Source organism: Ciconia boyciana, chromosome 3 (genome assembly GCF_034638445.1).
Source record: "Ciconia boyciana chromosome 3, ASM3463844v1, whole genome shotgun sequence".
NCBI classification, from domain to species: domain Eukaryota; kingdom Metazoa; phylum Chordata; class Aves; order Ciconiiformes; family Ciconiidae; genus Ciconia; species Ciconia boyciana.
The window spans coordinates 88,632,014-88,655,020 of NC_132936.1; the positions used below are offsets into that span (position 1 = coordinate 88,632,014).

A 23,007-nucleotide genomic window follows, 5' to 3' on the forward strand; every position below is an offset into this window, starting at 1 on the left:
TGCTCTTTTGGACTGAACCTGGTCAGTTCTAGTGGCTTTCAGGAAATAACTTACAATGGCGTAAAATGCACAGATGCCCAAATACAGACCTAAGCATATTTAGCAATTTGGTCCTCACTATCCCATTTCTGGTATAAGTAGTCCCACTTGGAAATAAAATAATTGCACACCTTAAATGCTTAAATGAGAAAGGCTTTTGTTATGCTTTGCTGATGTGTATTTTAAACACTGTGAATTTTTTTTCCTTCTTTCAAGTCATTCATTGACTACTTAATTTGTAGGGGAATTTGACTATTTCCATGTTTTTCAATATCTAACTATTTAATGCTATTCTACTGTTACTTTCAACTACAGCAACTATATATATATATATATATAGTGCTATAGCACTAAAGCAAACAATTATAAACAGAAAATCATTAAAGAAATATTACAGTGAGACAGAGGAAAAAATAGTAATGAAGAAATAAAAGTCATAAAAGAAAGCTTGCTATGGGAAATCAATTATAAATATCCAAAGATTGATCTCATAAAGATTATTTAGTAGGGTACTGCATTTATTCCTTTTTATATTGATCCTGCTTCCTTTAGAAGTTTAAAAAATATACTGTCTATAAGCTAACAGTAAAAAATCAACACGGCATCTTGGGTTGGGTATGAGCTCTTTCTACACTCAGCACAAGGGTTCAGAACATGAAATTCAGGCTCTAAACAATATCTGTGCAGCTACAATCTTCATGAGTCTGAGCCAAATTGCACGAAGTGAATGAAAAGAAGGTATTTCAGCAGGATTCAGATCAGGCCAGAAAAGGAAGGTTCTGAAAGTTTGGCACAAATATAATCAATCAAACCTAAGGAAACTGATCTATTGATGAGACACCATGTTGCTGCAGTTTGAACACAAGCAAACAGCATTAAAGTTGTTGTCTTTAAAGCAAACAGATGTGGCTAACTAAGAACTGCTGACCAAAAAGCTACCATTTTCCATCACTGATTTTCATTGTAGTGTCATACTTAGAAACAAATTTTTCTCAGACTGTCTGCATTGGCTTCAGATCTCTTGAGGATTACTTTTTTTTTCACTGACTTTAAAACATGCAGGTTTTCCTTATCAGAAACTTCTGAGTTCACAGATTTAAAAAAAAAGGGGGAAGAAAATTGTCCTAATATAGCACTAACTTACAAGGTTTTCAGCGGGAAGCCAAACTATTTAGTCATTCAGCTGATTGCATCCTTGTCAGCAGAAAGGCCCGTCTCACCGTACAGGATGACACTTTTCAAGGTGATGCTAATGGGAGCGACTGCCAGCCTGGTCTTGGAGGGGCCCCCTGCCACGGCCCCGTGCGTGGAACTCAGGTGCATTCATAATCTGCGTGCGTGGCAGGAGCCTGACACCGAGGTACCCCTGTTAAAAATTCACAAGTACTATGTAAATTTGTGTATGTATAGCTGCAGTGAATGTGTGCGTATTTACATGCTTGTACAAGCCCTCTCCTTTTATTGTCTTGTATATTTTCCTATTCTTTTTCTTTTCCATTTACTCCTCACTCTTATTTATTTCCCATTTGTATTCTTTTCTTCCTCATTTCCTCCTTCTGAGATATTCTCTTTTTTTTTTTCCTTTATAAGTTCAGTACCTACGACCTTTGTAAAACACAGCCCTTAGGATCTTTTTTCCCCATGCTGGTAGTTATGGAAGCACCGCAAGACAAATGTTAGCAAGGTCACTGTGGTTCCTCTATGCTCTACGTGCTCTATCTACAAACTCAGGAGGAAGGAGTTTTATCCATTCTTATGAAATACTTTGGGATCTATGAATGAAAAAGTACTATATATGTCCCAAATAGTAATATCTTGCAATTTTTATTTTTTTTTTTTCAATTTCACCCATTTAATATTTTAAGTCAGCCTGCTCTCTGTCCCTGTCAGTACCGATTTACAACTCATGCCAGTTTGTGCTATTTTTTCCTCTCAATGATAGCGGTGTCCGTCCTCTTACCTTTGGAAATGCAATGACTCTTTTGGCCTTGTTCAGATTACATACCACCTAATTCTAACAATTTATGGCTTTTCTCAAGGAAATGGATCCACGTAGAAGGATCCATTTTCCTGGATAGGACTTTTTGATTTCTTTTGGATTGTGTGGATGCAAATATCCACACATGTGTTTCCATCTGCAGATATTTGCCTTAATCTGGCTGCAATTATTTGCTGATATTATTTGCTAATATTGATCTTGATGCACACTGATATTCTGATTTTATGGTCAAGTTCTGTAATTCTGCAAAGACTATATATACATTTCGTTTTGTGCCGATACGCTGAGGAGATGGGGTTTTGCATGCCACTACAATAAAAGGCTGACTTTCTAGCTTGTACTGACAGATACCTTTCTAGTCCTGGGGTTGTGGATTTGTTTCCCATTATATCAGTCAAGAGATGCTTGACACCAGGCATTGACATAGCATTATGAGCAGACATTCAAGTAACGAGTTAGCTCTGACACAACCTACGTTATCAATTTAAAATTCAAAAAGGCAACTCATTTCAGTTTTTTTGCTTATTTTCCTTTTCTATTACGTTGGGGTGAACCTACTCTAACTAACTATTAATAGACTAACTCAGATTTCAGCGAGTTCAGGTGAGAGAAGAAGTTGAACCAGATTCTCTGAGGTATTTACAGAAAACTGTTCCACTGACAATTTTTTTTTATTCTTTACCTTCCTGACAGGAGATGTATACTGTTTCAAGTTATTTTGGAGTACAGATTTTCGTGGAAGAGAGAGTCTCTACAAGAGTTAAACACCTAAATAGACCTTTGAGAGTCTGGGCCTTCACGCTGTATCTCCTTCATTAAACCCCTTATTGCTATGCGGAAAAGTTCAAGAGTTTACTGGGACTGAGGTAATCATTTTTGGCCGGGAATCCTTTGTGAAGACAGATGGCCATTGCTCATCATGTTAGTAAGAAGGCTAATACTTCTGGTCTTCAGCTGTTAATGTTAGTGTATTTGGAGTAATTCTAACTTCAGTTATCAACTGTGTTTCTCCTGTCTTTTTATACCTGACAATTTATAATAACATAGTGAATTTAGGCATATAAGGTATAATGCAAAGCATAATTGTAAATGTTCTTGTTTTAGGATGTGAAAGGAATAAAGAAGGCACTACAGATCATCAGATTTTATTAAGATGAAAAATCAAGAATACTGTCTTTTCAACAAAACATGATACCTCCAAAATAATTTTTATAAGACTAGGGAGTTACCGGTAGATTTTTAATTATTTTTCTCAAGATTTTCTCAAGGCTTTAAAAAATAATTAATTTCTTGTTTATTTCAGGTTATTTGTTAACACATTCATAAAACCATTGTTGTCTTTTATTTCCGTCTTTTCATCAAAAGACAAAAGAAATTGCTGCTTCTTTAATTTGTGGCACAACCTTTCAGATTTGTGCATAATTGTTTGTAATTTTGACAAGCTCCAAAAACACTTCTGCACAAGTAGCTCGAGACAATAAGCCTCACTCTGTTCAATCTGTTCTTCAGAATCAACAAGAGGGGCTCAGCAAACTGTAATAGTTTACATTTAGCCCAAGAAAAAGCAACATGCTCACTCTGGCTTCTGATGACAGCTCATGGAAGCCATTTTAATATGCTAAACTGAAGTTTTAGGAAGAAGGAAAACATGAAGGATCTGTTAACAAGTGGAAACTTATGCGATGCCATGGGACTGCCACGAGCCCACCGAGTGAAGTTCAGGCTTTACAACGTTCTTTTTAGTGCAGTCCTGCTCATTTCTGCTCATTGTACACATAAGCAAATGGCTTGCCAAGTTGTTTTGGGTATCGCCTCTGTTTTTCTGTTGCAGGTTGTGCAGAAGGGAAAGAAAATTACAAATGGCTTTGTGCATGCTGGCTGCAGATTACTGGTGCTCACAAAGAGAGGATTATTACTTTAAGTGGAGAATGGGGGTTATTCTGTTGATAATGCACTACAGTAACCTCTGTTCATTCCTTTCATTCCTTTGAAGAAGCTCAAAATATGATCGCGCACCATCACAACCCCTGCCAAGCGACATTGACTATAGCAGCCACAGGCATCCCACACCTGCTGCCTGCTAAGCCTTTCGCTGAGCAGCAGCGTGGAGTGGCCCTTACAAGCGAAGGCTCAGACAATCCTTTTCCTGGCTCAACCATCTTCTGGAAGTCCACCAAATCTCTCTCCATTTTAGCCCTTTAAGACCATTCTGTCACTTGAGGCAGTGTCTTCAGTGTACCGATGTGCTGAGGGCTCTTCTCTGTGATTTTTCTGCCTTCAACACTCAGGCCAAAGTGGTAAACATTCACATATTTTCCTGGATTAAGGGAGAGGAGATATATCTCTGAAGTTAAAAGAGACACTTTTTAATATACAGAATGTGTACAGCAACAGGTATTTCTCTTACGGTGGATGGTGCTTATTTCAATCGCTGGTGTACCAAGTCACAGTGTTCACATTTCTTTGATAAATTATTCTTTGGCCTTACAAATAATAGATGTCTCAGTACTGCAACTTGCCACCACCCCGCGTTCTATTTCCAGCTGTTTTTACTCACAAAAGTCCCAGTGATTCATCCTGGATGTTTGTTTTCCCTTTAGGATTTCTACTTAAGTTCCTAGGAAAAAAAATGGAAACCGAGTTCTGGAGACCTTGATAACCAAGCCCCTCTGATTAGACATCGTGTCTGTCCAACAGGATTATAATGGGGCAAACCTTTTCCAGACACAGGTCAGTGCAACTCCGCTAAAATCAACGGAGGCATTTTAAGATGTTAAACGTATGTTATAGCTGCAAAGTCAAATAATCACAGTTAGGAAGCAGGAACTGTGCTACTGCCCACAAAACTTTAATTTGCGCGCGCCCCCCCCCCCCCCCCCCGTAGTGTGAATCAGACTCTACACTGAATACCAAATTGCTAATCTCACCGTTTTCTCCACAGGGCTCTAACCATGGATTCTGATCATTGTCCTTTGCAACACTCCTACGACCACAAGCAGCTGGGTTATACTCATGTTACAGAGAGGGACCCGAGACAAGGCAATTCAGGCCAACACCTTTTACTGACCATTTGTTTAGGGCTCTCAGCTTAAAACATTCAGCTCTAGTTTTCCAAGATACACAGCCTTAGTGGACTGCCATATTTTTGCTATCCTTCCTATACGTTCAAAGCAAGGGCTGTACAGGCAGCAAGCTGATTCACGGAAAGCCGGTCACCCCTGAAGCACCTGGACACCCTGTACCCTGAGGAAAGCCCTGCTGACAAACGCAATGCCATCCAGCGCTCAGAGGTTGCACAAGCCACTGAAATGCTAACGCGGGTCACGGATTTGCAGGATGTAGGATTTATTATTTACACAGCATCCAAAATACTCAATGTGTCTACATTGTGCCTGAAGCCCTGTTGACTAAGGACCGTCTCGAAGGTAAAGGCACCCTGAGGACCAGCACCTGGCACCACTGTGGACTGGACTGAAGGCCCTCTGAACCCACTTCAGCCTCCGGCAGATCTCACAACCTTCCAGGTTAGCTGGCTGAGCCTGGTTGCACCTGGGGAACCACCACAGAGCATGGTGGGACTCGTGAGGTTTTCCTCTGCGTAAGACTGGTGCAGCCTGGTAGGTGCCGGGCATTTCAGTTTTGCAGGTGGCCCAGCTTGCCTCCAGGGAGCGGCGCAGAAACCGGACAAGAGAGCCTAGTCTGCCTGCCTGCAAAGTTTCTTCAAAGCCAAACAGCACTGATAATAAGGGAAACGATCAATACCAAGGTTAAGAAACTGCTGCACTTTCCCAAAACCTATTGTTTCCAAGGATGTAACTGTGATAGCATTTTTCCGCTAGCGGAGCTACGCAAAGGCAGATTATATTTGTTTGGCATCTGCTAAATTTCCAGCAAATTGATTCTGAACTTGGAGCTCCTAAAAGAAGGGTTTGCATCATTACCTCTTCCTCTGCACCTGCGCTACCATAACCCGCTACAGCCAACACGTCCCTTGCACCAGAGAGGCCTGCAGAACCAAAGGCAGAAAATACATGTCATCTCCACTGCAACAAGAGGTGTGGGAGCAGTATTTCAGCAAAGTCAAATGATAAACCAGCAATCCAATTTATAAATACAAAATGATACCTGTGATCAAGTCTTCTAATGTCGGACCCTTGCAATTTCCCTGTGGAGAAATGAGGATCTTTCTCCAGTTCATGGATACAGTCAGTCCTGTGAAATCTGATTTCTTATGTCCCCTCCTTGACTCTTCCATGTTCGCTTTACCTTCTCGTCAGATGACAAGCTGTGAGCTTTCCTGGTCAAACTCTGAGCCTCTAAAGATCCAAGCCTTCTGCCAGCATTTCTCCATACCTCACTTTCTTTATCACTTTGTTGTCTTCTTTCTTGCCATCCCAGTCCACTCAGTCTCTCTTTTTCTTAAAGACAATTTGATTAGATATCACTCCTGACTTGAACTTTTTGAACAATACAGAGTATCATCCAGTGGTCACTACTGGGGGAAGAAGAATAATTCAACACAAATTACAGGATATTTCCTATGTCAGAGAACAGTATAATTTATGTTCAGCTTCCAAGAGGACCGTGATTATTGGTAAATGACAACGTCATCGTCATTTCATAGAAAGCAGCATGGTGTATGTCAAGCAACATTTCAAGGAAACTCCTATTTGTAAAACCCAGGTGACATAGCCTGGCTTCCAAACATAGTTGCTGCAAATATCTTCCTTTAATTGCTGTTCGTGTTACAAGTTTTATTGAAGCTGGTGCTTGCATATTAAAATCCTTTTTAAAAATAGTGGAAAACTGAAGAACAAAATATATTTTAAATACATATGACAAAAATAGAACAAAATCAATGTATTTTTAAAAACCTGGCATATTAAATATAGTCATAAATATGCACTTCTGACCCAACCTTTCTTTCATTTAGGAAAAAAATCAACCTTATATAATAAGAACAGCATGAGTCCTGTGTACCATGACAACCCCACTGATAAAGTGATCAAGGACTTTAAACTCCATTTGACTTGTGCTGGTCTTCTGCATGGGAACGGCTTTCTTTGACAGCACATAATCATATGCAGCTTCAGTGTTTCAGCCTTCAGAAATTTCTTTGGTGATGAATAGTTTTGATGTCAGAATCTTTCTTGATCTTTCACAAGCTTTGTTATCACAAAGCCAACATTTAATTCAGGAGATAAAGTCTCTTCTCCAGATCTGTACGAAAGCATGTATTTGAATGGATTAAGGAATTCAATAACTGTCGCTGGTTGTGCCCTTATTAGGCAATCACACCTTTGATTCTCTGCTTAGATGGAGAAGACCCAATACTAGCACTGAATGTGCATTGCCATGTACCTTATCTTACCTACACGTAAGTGAAAAATTTAAACTTATTTCAGATTCGCACTCTTAGAGATGCCCATCCCTACAGTTAAAATAAGTCAGAAGGAACAATTTAGATGTGGTTGCAAATTTGTGCTTTAGATGTTGACAGGCCTCTCCTCTCACCACCACACTTATTCTTCTATTACCACCTTCTGTCATGGTTCGACTTCAGTGCATGTCTAAATAATGTCACTGCACCAGTGACAGCACAAGTCTAGAAATATTAAGAGTCTTAAAGAAGACAGCAAATCCACTGTGCAAATAGTTTCTTTCTTCTCTGTTGACTGTATTCTGCAACTCACACTAAGTGCAGCACTATCCTTCCATTTAAGTCCCATCAAGCCAGTAAATCATTGCTCACCGTGAGAACAGGGCTAGGCATTTGGACCTGAATAACTGGAAACAGGGCAGATAAATGAGTAGTACAAGTCTGTTAGTGCTCTCTCTGCAGAGGTATTTCCTCCCAAAGAAAAGACACTTTGGCTTTGCACCCAGGCAGCTGACCCATGGCCCGTGAGCAACGGGGAGAGGGAAGGGTCTTGGCCAAACACCAGGGCACCTACCAGAGCCCCACATTGTACCAGGCAATGGGTTATGAAGCGCAAAACACAACGATCAACATAATTCAAGTTGTGCAGGAGCTTCTAATGCCCCACTTAGCACTGACGGGCACTATACTGAACCAAATATGAGTAAAAAGCAACAGGGTGGAAACAAATATGGGCATTTTTATGCTTACTTCTGGCTTGCCTATGATATACCTTTTTAAATAATGGCCTTTGAGAAGAACATTCTCCAAACCACTTTTTCTTTCTATTTCATCCTGCAGTGAAGCTGTACTTCTGTTTTTACACGACTCGTTGAGATGATAAAATTGAAGAGTCACGGTTCACCATTATGACTTTATTGTAAAGTCAAACAGAAAGAAAAGACAAGCCATGAGGATGTGAGTCCTTATTTTCCACACAAAACAACTGTAGTGCTTTGCAAGGAAGAGGAATAATCAGGCAAGACAGATTAATAATCTGGCAAAGGCAGTAAAAGTTTTCTCATCAATTTATAAAGCTACAGACTCAAAGCCACATCAGAAAATACCTGACTGTGAGTTCAATACACCTGTGATCATGCTCCACAGAGCTCTAAATAATAAAAACCTGCAGCTATTAAGTTTCAAAGAGATCCATTGCTTTTACACGTACTGTTTTTTTAATTTCCGTTTATTGCAGCTTCAAGAAATGAAACGTATAGAAAAATAAATAAATGCATATGAATTTAAACAGACATTTCATGCCCATAAATTGAGTTATGCTCATAAATTAAGTTATGCTGGCATTTAAAAGAAGTTTGGGATTTAAAATAAATTGGGTGTCCAAAGGGAGCTGGTGGGTTTTGGGAGGGACTATGTCTTGCACAGCTTAGAAAATCCAAGCCCTAATAAGTATATATTAAACACAAATGAGCAATTGGATTAGCATTCATTGAGTATTGAGAAAGATAAACAAAAATGGATGTGTCTGAGTTCTATATTTAAGACAAATTGTAGCTATCCACAATGAAAAGCTTTAGAACAGTTTTTAAAGCTTCTCCAAATTCCAAATAACAAAATCTAAAATCAGAGAATAGAGCACCTGGGAAAGTATCCTTTGAGGTGGTCACTATGTGTGAGTAAATGTATATATACCTGAACAGATAAATAAGACATGCACAGATAAATACAACATGAAAGATATAAAATAGAACATATATAAGTTTATTTTTCCGTGTAGTTTAAACTGGAAGTCACAATGACTGTAGGCAAAATGAACAAAAAAATCGTATTTTTATATACTTGCTAGTTCTTGAAATCTAAGACACCATATCTGAGAATGCTTTAAGTTGAGAGAGACATGTGAAGAGCATAGGGAGACTTTCACTTGGCTTTTTTCTACTGGGGGAAGTTTCATTTTATTGACATACAAATGAATGTCAAAAGAAATATTATCAGTAACAGTTTTAATGAAATACATCTAGTTTAAGTAACATCAATGCAACAACAATATCTCTAAATATTGGCAAAAGCAGTGGAATTAAATTAATAGAGTGAGAAAGAGGGAGTTTTCTGTTGCCCATGACATTGCACAAGACAATTAGAGGAGGAAGGCAAACTTTTCATTAGAAATATTGAGCAGATGCTTGCAGAGTATGAGCCTTCTTGCACTGTCATCTTTTTTTTTTTCATTGCAAATGGGCTACCAGTAAAGTAAGAATGAAATAAACTTACTGCATTTTAATCAGGTGTTATTTTTCCTCATCAACCTCTGCCATGGTGTCCAACAAGTGTAGTTTTGAAGGATTTTTACCAGCGTGAAAAAACTTTTCAGGGATAAATGTGCATTTTGAAACACATAAGAAACTAGTGGAAGCCACAAGTTGGCTGTAGGAAGAATGAGAGATCCGACCAGTATTTGTGAGTTTACCACCTCAAAGAAACAGGGTATTTAGTTAGGATTAATGATCCCCAAGTGGCTACATACGAAACACAGGCAACCCTGCCTGACCCTGGCCTGGCAACCCTGGCCTGACCCAGGCAACCCTGGCCTGAAAGGCAGAGGACTCACTGCTCAAGGCTCCACTTCTTTCCAGTGACCTTCCAACAACAGTTCTGTCCTGAAATCATTTCTATCTATCTCTTGCCATTTTGCACTTTAGCTGTATTTGACATAAAATGCCAAGTACCGTGACTGAGATTTACTCATGCCTGCAAACGTTGCTTTTATTTGCATTGACTGAAACCCCTTGGGCATCTCTTATTTTGTCTGTAACAGGACAAAGTACAGTCATAAATATTCATGCTGCTAAAAGGTATGAGGGAAAGAGGGAAAGAGTAGTGCATGAGACCCCAAACAGCCTCATCCACATCTTTCAACTGCTTTTGGTTGTACCATCTCTCAGGTTGAAAAGAGAATTCAATCGTTTGCTCCTTGGTTCCTGCCTAACAAGACTGCCAACAGGAGCATGCCAGTGATGGCGATTTGCTTCAGCACGTGGACACTTGTCCAATGGAAATGCCGTGAAATCACCAGCACATGTTACATAAGCCACTGAACAGTCATCAGCGAGTAGCAAAAGGATGCTGCGACATGATCAGTAAATAAGTAGGTGAAATTCTGTCTTGTCTGTAGAGACGTTGGAATTGAAATCTGCTGCACAGCTTGCGGGTTTATATGAACAGTTTGCTAATTAGAGTTGTATAAAATGATAATTTTTCAAGAAAATTTCCACCCTTCATAGCAGCCCAGTGTGAAATCTGATATTTTTTGAAAACCCAACAAATGAGCTATTCTCATGTTTTAAAAAAAGTTTCTACAGGCAATCCAATACCACTGCTCAATGCTGCAAATCTTTCAGTACCACCTAAACATTTTCTGCTGCCTAGATATTCACCGTTTTTTGGCACCCTTCAGCTGCTTTCCTCCTCCCTCCCCTGCCTATTCCTGTTGCCCACCAGAATAATGAAAAAAGTGTCAGGAGAGCTCACACAAACTCACTGTCATTTTTTAAGCTACAAGTAATGACATTCGTTAAATGAATGCAATAAAACCTAAAAATACCAAAGTGGTTCATTCTTTTTGAAAGCCTGGGTGTTTTCTGCTGCAAGAAAAATCCTTTCCAGTCACACCCATTGGGCTGTTCATGTGCAGAGCTTGCTGTGGAAATTCCTTTTTTGGGGAATTCTTCTGGAGGATTTTAAAGAGGATGCTTCTGTCTTTGTTACCGTCACCCAGATGAAACCAGAAAGGTGCAAAAAAGCTGAGAAAGAACAGGAGCCCTATGAAATTCTTCAACACAATCTCGGTTCCTATTGCATCCTTTTTCCATCACTCTGTTGAGCTCTGCTAACTGAGAATTTCCCCTGTGGGGGCAGCCAGAGTAGGAGATCCTTTTGATGAAGCATCCCTCTCCATAGGGAGGGCTGCCAAGGGTGGATGTGGGATGAGGACTGTTTTTGACCTTTGGACAGTCCCAAGATCAGGCCAGCCAGAGAAGCTAATTGGGATGGAGCACATTGCTGTTGCCCAGCATGCACGCCCTCCCTCTAAGTCTATCTGGATAGTCCCTCTGTTGAAAGAGTGGAAAACAAAGTATTTTCAATTCTCCCTACCTTTTATTCTTTTGTTTATTTATAAAATGCTATAAAAAAAGGAGGTATCCTGAATGGGATTTATGCCCACTGAACTTAAGTGTTGGACTTCAATGGGAACTGGCCTGTGCTGCCTACAAACATGGTAGTTAGTAAAGAGACAATCATCTGGGGTGCGTGAATGTGTGCACATTCACGTTAGTGTTATTGGTAGTGGTGGCAAGGAGCAAAGTGAGTATTTTTAAATAGCTAGTGCTCCACAATGCCAGGTTTTAACACACAGCCCTCTCAGCCACTTTCTCTTTCCTTTTTAAGCACACAAGCTAAACTCAAACTAAACTGGGAGCTGCTCTGTATTCCCAGTCTTGTCCTTTTTTTGTCTTTTTTTTTTTTTTTTAGTAAATAAAAGTGACCTACATTTGCTAGCTAGGTGGCAAACAGTGATTAAAGGGTCAGCTGTGCTGCTTGGGACAAGGAGGGGGAGATCCATGTAATTCAAGAAGACTTGAAAGTGAAGGAAGCAATGGCCTTTAAGGAAAAAGGGAATAAATCTCTTCAGGACACAACTGAAAGCTGATAATATCCCCAGGGCTCTGTGACAACGCCTTCTCTTAAAGGAAAGGCTGGTTCTCCACCTCCCTGGCCTCCAAAACTTCTCCTTATTTTCTGCAGTGATGTATGGAAAGAATCCTGTATGTGACCCATCGCCAAGGGCAGCATAAAACAATGAGGGTGACAAGTTTTCTTCACTTCTTCACTGCCTTTCCCTTAGGAAACAGGTCACAGGCCATCAGCAAAGATACCTGAGACACTCGGTGGGATGGCACTGCTGACAGGGACTACCTGCGCTGTTGAGGCCAACCATAGGAAGCAGTAAGGAGATAACCAGCTCCAAAAGACCCTCCTCCTGCCACCACACAGCAGCAGTCACTGAACACAGCCCAGTGCCCTATAGCAAACCCAGGACCTGCAGTAAACACTGAAAAGCCAGCAGAAGGCCAACAGAGCAGGGGAGAGAAGCCGTACCTACCTCCTGGGCCATGAGAAAATCTCCTGGATGGCTGAAGGAAGCAGAGAGTGTGACAGAAAGAGGCAAAAAATACCCCAAAGGTCCTAGCCAACCTGACTTGGAGAAAAAAAAGTTCCTTTTTATGCCTAGGACAAAATCTTTTCAGCTCAGCTGTTGAGGAAGACAACCTCAGAAATGCATTCCAAGGACTCCTCCATAAGCCCTGCTAAGGAGGCAGGGGTGGGCTGAAGCCCTTGCATTGCTTCACAGCAGTGTGGTGATGGGGTAGCCTATGCAGGTGACTGTGGAGCAGAGGAAGGATTATTTGGTTATTACTATCACACGGTGTTTTGCAGCAGTCAGAGTGAAGACCAGGGACCCACTGTTGTAAACACCATAAAAATAAATCGCAAAGCATTTGCTGTATGAGTAAAGACAACACCTGGCAGGTGGCCACCGACCACAATGACAGAGCTTGCAGACCAGGGGATGGGGTGTCCTCCAGTTGCACAATCTGGAAATCCAAGGAATTTCTAAAGTAATGAATCACAGATTTCAGCCGGAGTTTTGCCTGAGAAGCTGTAGGAGTTATTTCTTAATAAGAAATCTGTCCCTCTCATTGGCTGCCAATTCAGTTACCCAAACCAGACGCAGAAACCATTTCTTATTTTCTCTCTCTGTTTTCTCCCTATTTCTTAATCCCATAGAAGAAAGAGACAAACAGATCAGACACAACTGCACTTTGGAGCCCTTGCGCACAGTAACCTCCTAGAGCTTACGGAACTTTTAAGATGAAATTTGTCGTGACAGCTGCAGGACAGGATCGAAGTGGTCTGCAGAGTCACTGGGATCCTCTCCCTCACGGGTCCCTGGTGGGAGAGGTCCCCGGCACGCACATCTCCAGGGCGCGGCTGGCCCTCCAGCCTCCTTCTGTGGCTACCGCCTTCCTCTCCCTTAAATGCCTCTTTTCCCTCTGCCTCAGTCCCCTTCCCTAAATTAACTGACTCGCTATTTTTTAATAATACCTTCCTTTGACGAGGAGCTGTCAGCTCTGCTCATTTCAATAGCTCGGAGTGGCAGACTGAGTTTATGCAAACCCGCTGTCTGGCTCCCCACATGGCAGAGCCGCGTCTCTCCGGTGACACGCTGCTGTCTGTGGTGGGGATGAATAATTCTGCCATGGCAGGGGGGTGCGGATGGGACCACGGGTGACACCTCCAGCACTGTGGGTCCAGGACACCAGGATGCCACGTACGGCTCCCAAGCTGTTGAGTGCACTCGTGCCCACGCAGGGCTGTCGGTGCCGCAGCAACCTGCAGGTTGGACTGAGGTGCCAAGAGCTTATGTCGGGGCCGCTGGGTCAGAGCCGGGACCCTCAGGGATCAGGTCTGGGCTCAACACTCTCGCTGAATGAGCGCCCGTGCAGGTACGGTCACCTGCAGACCTTGGGCCAGCATGGTACACCATCTACGTCCTGCTTATGTTTTATCATGAAAGCTATTTTGAGCTGTATTAGACAGGGATATAAAACCCGGGCTTGTTCTCTTATGCAGGAATGAACTTTATTTCGAGATACATGACAGTAGCAAATTTTCACTTTCCTTACTGACCCAGAGCGCCAGCTCCCAGAGGACATGATACACGCAGAAGTCCCATCACCTTCAATGAACATAGCGTGATCTTTCGGGATGTAGCCAAGGACACAAACCGGGACAGTCCTGTGAGTAAGTGATGAATCCAAATAAATAGTGACTCACGGATTTGGCTTTCAGATATTATGTCATTAGTGAAGCACAGAAAAGGCAGACCACATGTCACCCAAATCAATACAGGTTAACCTTGCCAATAGAAAAGCTATGGAGACTGGGTGCAGCCACAGGGTGGTTGTGGAGGGCCAGTGGCAGCACAACAGCTCCCTCTCTCCTGAGCAGGACGGCCGTGCCGAGAACAGACCTTGAGCACAGCCCTGGCAAACATGCCTATGGTTAGTACACGTCCAGAGCTTCTTTTTCCTCTGTCCCTTGCAGCTTAATGTACTCGGCGCAACTAAACTGACATCGGATGGGCTTCTCCTGATCTGCAGTGGTGGAATAAGGGATCGGGACCAGGGCTCTCTCAGTCAGTATATCGATGCGTGGGCAATTTTTACTGTAACCATGGGGATTATTTACAGCCTGGATGCCATGACCCTTATCTTTTTCTGTTCATTTCTCTGCAGCTACATCCTCTACAGGAAAAAAACAATATTGTCATTAAGACAGAACTTGTATCATCATGGGTGATTTAATAAGATCAAAATAATTTTGACCAAACTAGGGATGACAAACAAAGTTCTGTTTATGGCGAGATAGATGTAAAGCAGTTGTAGTGGTGATTTAGAATTGATTCGATCTAAGTGCATCTCAAAAAATTGTGAAATAGAATCTACCAGCTAAAACTAATGAGCACAAAACTACATTGATTTGGCCCAGGGTGGACAAATAGAACATCTGGCATATTTGGCACCGATGACACAGCTGGCATTGTTGGACTCGTTTCTGCAGAAGGTACAGATGCAGAAATGGGAGAATTGGTACAAACAGTGCAGATGGAACAGTTGGAACAGATGACAGTGGGCAGAGCTGGCGATGCTGGCACAGGTGTCATAACCTCAACAGCTGGCACAAGTTGTGACAATCCTGGGATTTCTTAGTGCAAGGCACATGTTCATTTTGGCTTTGGCTGCAGAGAGATAAGAGCATTTTATAATTAGTAAATGTGCCATTTAAAAAAGAACTTTTTTTCCCATCCTTAAGGACATCCACCTCCAACTGTTACAGCCTGGAATGTGGAGCATTTCTGCAAATTACAATTTCCCAGAGAAAGCCACAATTGATAAATACAGATTTAATATAAGGTAATTAGACATTTTTATTCTCATATAGATAATAATCATGAATAGGATTTCTTCATAAGAGGTTTGTTAAAAAACATGGTCAGATCTGTAGCCTGATCATGGAGATTAAAACAAGCTTTGTCTTAAAGCCAAGGCTTGTTTACCACCAAATTGGTGGGCTATATTTTCCAAAAGTGCAATGCTTCACAATAAAATGGAGTTTGATAGAAGCCACCAGGAAGAGCAGGGTCTCGAGTGAGCACTGCAGAAATGGTTAACTCTTTGGCTGAAAAATGAACCATACCTAGGGCAAGAATGAAAAAATGGAGAAGCCACAATATTGCCTTTTCTTTAGCAATGTGGCTTTGTTAAACATTATGGAAAATACCACTGGTCAGAATCTGATTTCCATCTGAGAAAGCAAATACCTTGCTCTCCCTCGAGCCCCTACTCTGCGAGTAGCTGTAACAAGGCAGGATCCTTTGATTCCCGTGAAAAGATAAGCAACGAGATGAAGTTGGTTGCCAAGGATTTAAAACAGAAATTAATTCCTTCTTTTATTTCAGCTGTTAAATGCTGTGGAGAGCAGCCAGGAAGTAAATTTTGCTGAACTCTGGGGCCTGATTCTGCAAAACCTTATTCATGGTTGTCTTCAATAGCAGCACAAGCCCGCAATGGAAGGGCTTGCAGGATTTGGCTTCCCTTTTCAGAAGACTTACACCCTGCAGAGAGCTTACTTGTTGGATATATTTCTGAATGCACCTTTTATCATGCTGCTTGCACAAAACCAGTGTTCACCAACCTGATTTCACGGCACAAAGAGACCGTTGGTTGGTATTTTTAGTAAAGTGAATTCACAGGAAAGAGGATTAAAAAAAAAAGGACAAGACCCAGGACAAACTAATAAAAATACTGAATTGAAAAATATTTAACAGCTTGAAAAACCTCAAATGAGTACATACTGTCACGGCTGGAGAGGTTTTTAGTACTCAGCCATTTTAAGCAATTCTTTGTCCTCTATTTAGTCATGTGCTCCCCTACCTTGCGCTGTACAGTCCAAAACCACTAGTTAGTCAGCCGCACTTTATATCAAGCAATAACTACAATTTAAACCCTCATAAAACAAAAAGGGAATAGTTTGGAGTAGAGGAAGTCGAAGCTGTGTTGCTCAGCTGTAGTCCCAGCTATGCCACAAGGACTGGTGATATTCAAAACCCAGTCTGTAAATGGCCATAAAATTAGGAGTAGGTTCTTTATACTGACGTAGCTGCAGTAACTTTTCTTTTCCAGGTTGCCCAGCTGATAAGCTGACCCTGGCAATTTAAAACAGGTCTGTTTCCTTCAAGCCAAGTTCAGGTAGCAGCTATAGTTCTCCCAGTTTCCTGGCTGTGGCCATGCAGCCAGCACCACTGCCTGCTCTGGGTGGAGACCGGGAGCACCCTACAGCTGGTCACACAGCCATCCCTTCATAGCTGTCAGCCACCGCTGGCCGGTCACTACCTGCCACGCACGAACGGCGGATCTGCAGCAGAAGCCAACCTGAACGCTCGGCACGAGGGGAGGGAGACGAGGACTTCACCTGGGTTGCTGCCTTACTGCTCACTGGGATTCTTCAGAAGAAATAAAGATGTGGTTTCCTGTGTTTTGTGAGTGCTTTGCTCTCTGCCTTTTATTTAATAGCTGTCTGCACACCCAGCACTTCATAACGTATGGATGTTTCATGAAAACATTCCTCTCTTGCTTCTGGCCGCAAGCTTTTACGATGTGCTTTAATCCCCCCTTCAAACAGTTGCTGCACATGCTGGCTTGCTGCTGTCCCCAGAGAGCTACCGCCAAGGTGTGATATTCCAGCTGGGGTGGCAAGTGGGGGGCGGCAGCTAATCTCCCCTCATACGCCGGCAGACACACCCCAAAGAAAATTTCTATAGATCTTGGGGTGAGCTTCCTGCTCCTGGCGTGTTCTACAGTAAAATGTGGCCATTTGTTCATGGAAAAAAGGTAATGATGGATGTCTTTTTTTTTCCTCTGCTTTGTATATGCAGTGGGTGTCCCTTCATGATACACAACGACCTTTTACTTTTGTATTAGGTGTTGCATTTTCATTTAGTCTTCCCAAATTTCTGAGTTGAGTCCACCATGTTCTAAAGAAACCAAAGCCTACTTGTAAAATTAACTCCTATGCACTGTTTTTATTCCACTTAAACCTTCAAAATAAAGGTCACGTGGGATTTAATTACTGTCTATTGCTGGTGCCGCCTCTCTGCGCACAGACCATGTTTCATCCATCGCCCCGGAAAGGAAGCCTGTTAATCATTCTCAAGATGCTGCTCAGTCATCACAGCTCAACATTTTCTCTTATCTCAACACTCTGTGATTGAGGATCAGTTCCCCAGAAGATATGAATCATTACATCTTCTCCAAAGTCAACACAACTCCGCTGATTGCCTTATTGAGGATCTGGCCCTGTATATTATGGAGGCAACATCTCCATGAAATTGATTTTGGAAGCAGAAGTGCAATTTTTCTAATATGATTAAAGCACACGCTGTTGCGACAGCAGGTACAGGTTGGACATCGAGTTAGTAAATAATGAGTAACGGCCCTTTGTACGCTCAGGCACCAACCTCAATGGTCCCCTCCTTTACCCAATCCACGTGCTGCCCACTGTGCATGGCGTGCTCTCCCAGTACCATGTAAGTCTGGATCCTGGGTACTGGTTTAGGATCAAGAAGCCTGCTCCACCACAGACTTCTTGTGTAACCTGGAGCAAGTCTTTTGTCTCCCTGCTATTCCTTGTGTGTGAACCTGGGAACACTTCCAAATTCCCGGCTCTGGCTGCATACCCCAACCCACTGGGAGAGGACACCAATACTCATCCTCTTGCCTTTGCTCCACTTCTGCAAAACAGAGGCCTGGGCGTAGCAGCCGCAGGGAGCCATGGTGTGCCCCAGATGGGTGGCTCACCCTGCCTGCCCCAACAGCCAGGGAGACCAGCTTTCCAACTTCCAAAAAACCCCACGCATAGCTTTTATTAAACCATTGAAACAGCCCTGTGCCCCCACTGAGTAACACTGTCATCTTACTACTTCTGTCTCTTCCTCATACCTTTGCTACACTAGTCTAACACCCAGAATAAAAGGAGTAGTGTCTTCATTTACAGCCCATGAAGTGCCCAGAGCCTTGGAGTCACTGCAGTCGCAGTAAGCGTAACAGTCACCAACTATTCATTTATGAACAGAGTGGCACTAGTTTTTGCTGTAATTCCATACCTTACCTTGAATTGATTCCTATATTGATGGAGTTAATCCAACTTTCTAAATTATTTTTTAACCTGATTTCTGTTCATTGAAATGATGAGCACTCCTTCATCTAGCAGCTCAACTTCTTTGCCATATCAGAAAATTGTCCAGGTTTTTTTTCCCCAGTATTTTATGTAGATCTTAAATTCAAATCTGGACAAGGCTGTTGCAGGCTCTGATCCAAAACTCAATTAGGTCAATGGAAGTCTCTCCTTGGGCTCTGAATCAGGGTATTTTCATGATTACCAGCTCCCCACATCATTTCCCCAGGACTGGTCTAGGTGCTTAGGCTGCACGCTGGGTATCTCCTTGGGGCCCTGGAGAGAGGAAGGTGACTCACTTCTTAGTCCAACATTAATCCAGAGTATTTGCACTTTCATCCAAAGGTACCTCTGGCTTCCTCTCTGAACAGTTTATGGAGTTGAATAATCAGGAATTAACAGCCTGTACCCCAAAACACACTCCCCTGGCCCACAGGGCAGGTGTGCTTTTGCAGCAAATTCCCAAATTCTGGAGGTCCCTTGCCGACTGTTTTCACTGCAGGCTTCAAGTGGGAGTCAGAGAGACAGGTCTGCCTCTCCTTCCCTGTCTTGGGTGATCAGTTAGGTCTATGAGCAGAGCACGTGCACAGGCAAACAACCTCCAGCAGCGAGTTGCATCACTGGAGTTAGTACTATGCAAATGCTGGGGAAAGAAATGCTGGTGCCTTTACACTGTGCAAATTTAACTCCGTAAATCGCCTCAAAGACTTCAGTGGTGCTGTTTGCTGAGCAAAGTACTGCTCTTCTGCGTGCTATCAGAATATGGCCCTAAGTGCTTTCCTGGACTAGGGCCCAATACCTGTACATTCGCCTTGGAAGATAAAATAAGTAATGATATATAGGGCTGGGTGTGAGTCATCTCATTACATCGTCTGCTTTTTCTTGGCTACTGCAGGTTTTCTGATGTGGCTGTGGCTGAGAGAGGACAAATGTCTCTGCAGGTTCTGTCTTTGGGATTTACTGGGCTTTGTACACTGAAGAACTGTACAGTATTTTTTCCAGTCTAGACTGGACCTTCCTTTCTGATCCAAATATGGAATGTCAGTATTGGGTCTATCCATGCACCCCAAACGGCATGTCCTGGCTCTTCAGAGGTCTAATTCTGTCTCACAATAGCTGCAATCACTTTGGGAAAGAGAGCCTCATTTTTGTCTCAGCATTGGGTCTTCTTTGTCATCTTAAGCCTGTGCGACCAGCCTCCACTTTCATTCTAGGTGGCCCTCTTCACTTGTAACCTGAGAATACAAACTTGCGAAGTGCAAAGCCAGCTCCAGCGTTCTCTCACTCTTTTCAGATATTAGGCACAGCTCTGTATTTCATTTCAGCTGATGAGCCTGGGCAGGGTTTGCACAGCCTCTCCTCCCTGGACCCCGCAGAGGAAACTTCTCCAATGAGGAAATGCACTCACTGTTATAAATGGCAGTGCAGAACATGATAAAAACCAATGATGCTTGTTTTGTCTCACTGGGATATTCTTTTCTTTGCTTTCTGGTACCCAGCACACCAGGATCTTGGATGAAGCACAGTTTATTGAGATTTCTGGCACCGATATTGCTGAATTATGTTTAATTCAGCTCCACAGCCACAAACCCTCAGTGCTGAAGGGCTACACATGAGGCTTCGCTGCCTTCCAGTAGGTTTCTATAGTCTTTGGTCTTTTCATCTGCAACACTCCCTTAAAAGCAGCTGATAGTCAGACAGTGTGTAAATAATTAGAATAATCTCACTGGGGCTACGCATCTTTGGCATTTTGGTAGCCGTCCCTACAGTGGAGTTGCTTCTTACTTGTGTTTTCAGGTGTTCACGTATTTTTAAGCAATTCTAGCCTGAAGTGGGGTCCTGATTCCAGGCCCAATACTTCTGCAATGCATGTTGCACAGTTACTATTAACAATACTAATAGCAATACTAATAGCATGCTGCTGAAGGGGAAATGAGTTCCACACACCATTGATATTAGAACAAGGGACCACCCATTTCCTGTAGCTGCGATGATTTTGTACCTATAACCGCATAAAAGAGCAGGTTTCCTGGAAGGGAAAGGTGAAAAAAGTCAGTGGGGCACTGAGGGGATCTAGAATCTGACAGCAGAGTCTGGGGGGAAGCCTTTCCTGGTCTGGCAGAAAATAGCTGGAAATCACTTCTGTTTTGAGGGAGAGGGAGAGGGAGAGGGAGGAGAAGAGGGGGAGAGAGAGGAAAAGGAAACAGAAAGGGAAAGGAAAAAGGAAAGTGAAAGGGGAAAAACAAGAAAAGCAGCTTGCTAACAAAAAATGTGTTTTACACCAACTTTTTCAAGGTTACTCTTTGAAATCAATGAGATTGACTGATCAAGGAGACAGCTATCTATTCCACAGGACCGTGACCCAGAAGCTGGCAGTTTAAGAAACCAAAGGTTAAAGGGAAGCGAGCGTTTGGACAAGAAGGAGAAGGAACAGCTGTCTCCGACGTGGGAGGTGATCAGCACATAAAAATGTTTGGTGAAGGGGCACAACACCAGCACCTGGCAGGGGCAGATCCTCCTAATCCCCACCAACAGCTGGCTGCGTGCATCGCCCTGCGCCCCGGGGAGCTCTCGCTGCAGTCGGGGCTTCCTAGCGCTGCCGACCGGGAAATTTAAAAGGCGCTTGTGAACCTCCCAATGGGCCCACGGAAACACTTGCCCCTGCAGCGTAAAGCCCTGCAAACCTTCCCTACCCAGGCAAGCTATTCCTACCAGCTTTCACTAGGGGTAGAGATCGCAGCATTTGGCTTTCTCATACCTTTTGGTAATTATGTAAATAGACCATCTAATTTACTTCTGTCATAACCACCCACTAATCAGTATGTGTGCCAGTCTTGGAGACACAATTTGTGAGGCTGGAGGACAAATGAAAGGACAAGGCTGCACTCACCGTGCAAGTGTCTCATTCTTCCACTCATGCCTGGCGTGCATCATTTGCTTGCAGTGCAGGACATCCACTTACATCCACTGCCTTGGCAACAGTCTTGATTTGTACCCCCATAAGTCAGGACCCACTGAATTTGTAAGAGAAAATACATAACTATGTGATTTTATATCTTCAGATACCTTATCAGCCAAAGTTTCTAAGTTCCTGTATACTTAAACACCAGGAGACAAGGATTGCACTGAAGAGGCACTTGGTGTTAATTAACACTTGCTCTCTCCTATCGGCCCTGCCTGTTTTCACAGAACGGGAACTTTCTTCCCAGCTTCCACGTGTGATCACATCCAGTGCCGTACCCTGACTGTATTCAGCAAACCTGACAAAAACCTATGCATTGATCCCAGACTTTCATTGCAGTCTGTCCGTATGCCACACGCACACACACGAGATCTCCAGAGCCCTCAGCAAATTTAGGTAATGCTTTCCTTCGTTGCATGCTGAAACCACAAAGAAGCGTCTGAACAAGGAGCGTATTCCTATGAGACATCTCTCCTCATGGAGGATAAGGGAGATGAGATTTCATAGGAAAAAGGAAGGATCTTCTCTGAATCCAACTGAAGTATCCAGGGCAGTCACCCATCAGCAAAAAAATTAACAAGAAACTAGTGTCTGTACAGTTTCTGTTACTTTTAATGTATAAGAAGCAAAATAATCAAAACTTGAATTTTTTAGACCTGGTTGAGCTTAGAGTTTAATAAGTAGCTAGAGAAAAGCTCAGCAAGTCTGACATGGTTGTTACTGAAGAAAAGCCAGTACAGAACCCTGTGAATTGTCGAGGCAATCCTGTATCCATAACCAATGCCGTCATGCTGGCAGGCAAGTTTTTGTTAGGCTGTCATGTCTACGTCGGTTCAGAAGTGGTGTCAGATATTGCCACAACAAATTCTCTTATAAAAAATTGGGGTGCATATTTTTCTAACATTAATATATAATACATAAAATGGTTGGAATTCATACCAGTTGGCACTCAGTATAAGAGTCTTGTTTTGGCTGGTATATACAGCATATTGGGAGAGGAGGAAATTTGCTTTCTTTGCAAACACGATGACTTTCCACAAATCAGAATTCTTCCCCTCCTGTTGAATATTGTGGGGGCTTTTCACAATTGAGCGGAACAAATTTAGGGCTGTAAGTAATTGAGAGTTGGCTGCTTGCACACAGGAAAAAAGGAAGACAAACAAAATGTCACAGTGATTATTTTTATCTCTGTAAAGTGTGTGAAATTAATTTATGAAAGCAACATTTTTGCCCTTTTGAAAGTATACGTACACAAGTTAGAAGTCTGGGTGG

At 42.5% G+C, this 23,007-nt stretch overlaps 1 long non-coding RNA gene across 1 annotated transcript; it reads left to right on the forward strand.

Annotated features, from left to right (window-relative positions):
* The first annotated feature begins 1,260 nt into the window (after nucleotides 1-1,260).
* Nucleotides 1,261-6,718, forward strand: LOC140650145 (uncharacterized). The gene is made up of 4 exons (XR_012041862.1): nucleotides 1,261-1,399; nucleotides 2,732-2,904; nucleotides 4,639-4,768; nucleotides 4,980-6,718. It is a non-coding gene; the product is annotated as an uncharacterized lncRNA (long non-coding RNA).
* Nucleotides 6,719-23,007: the final 16,289 nt, after the last annotated feature.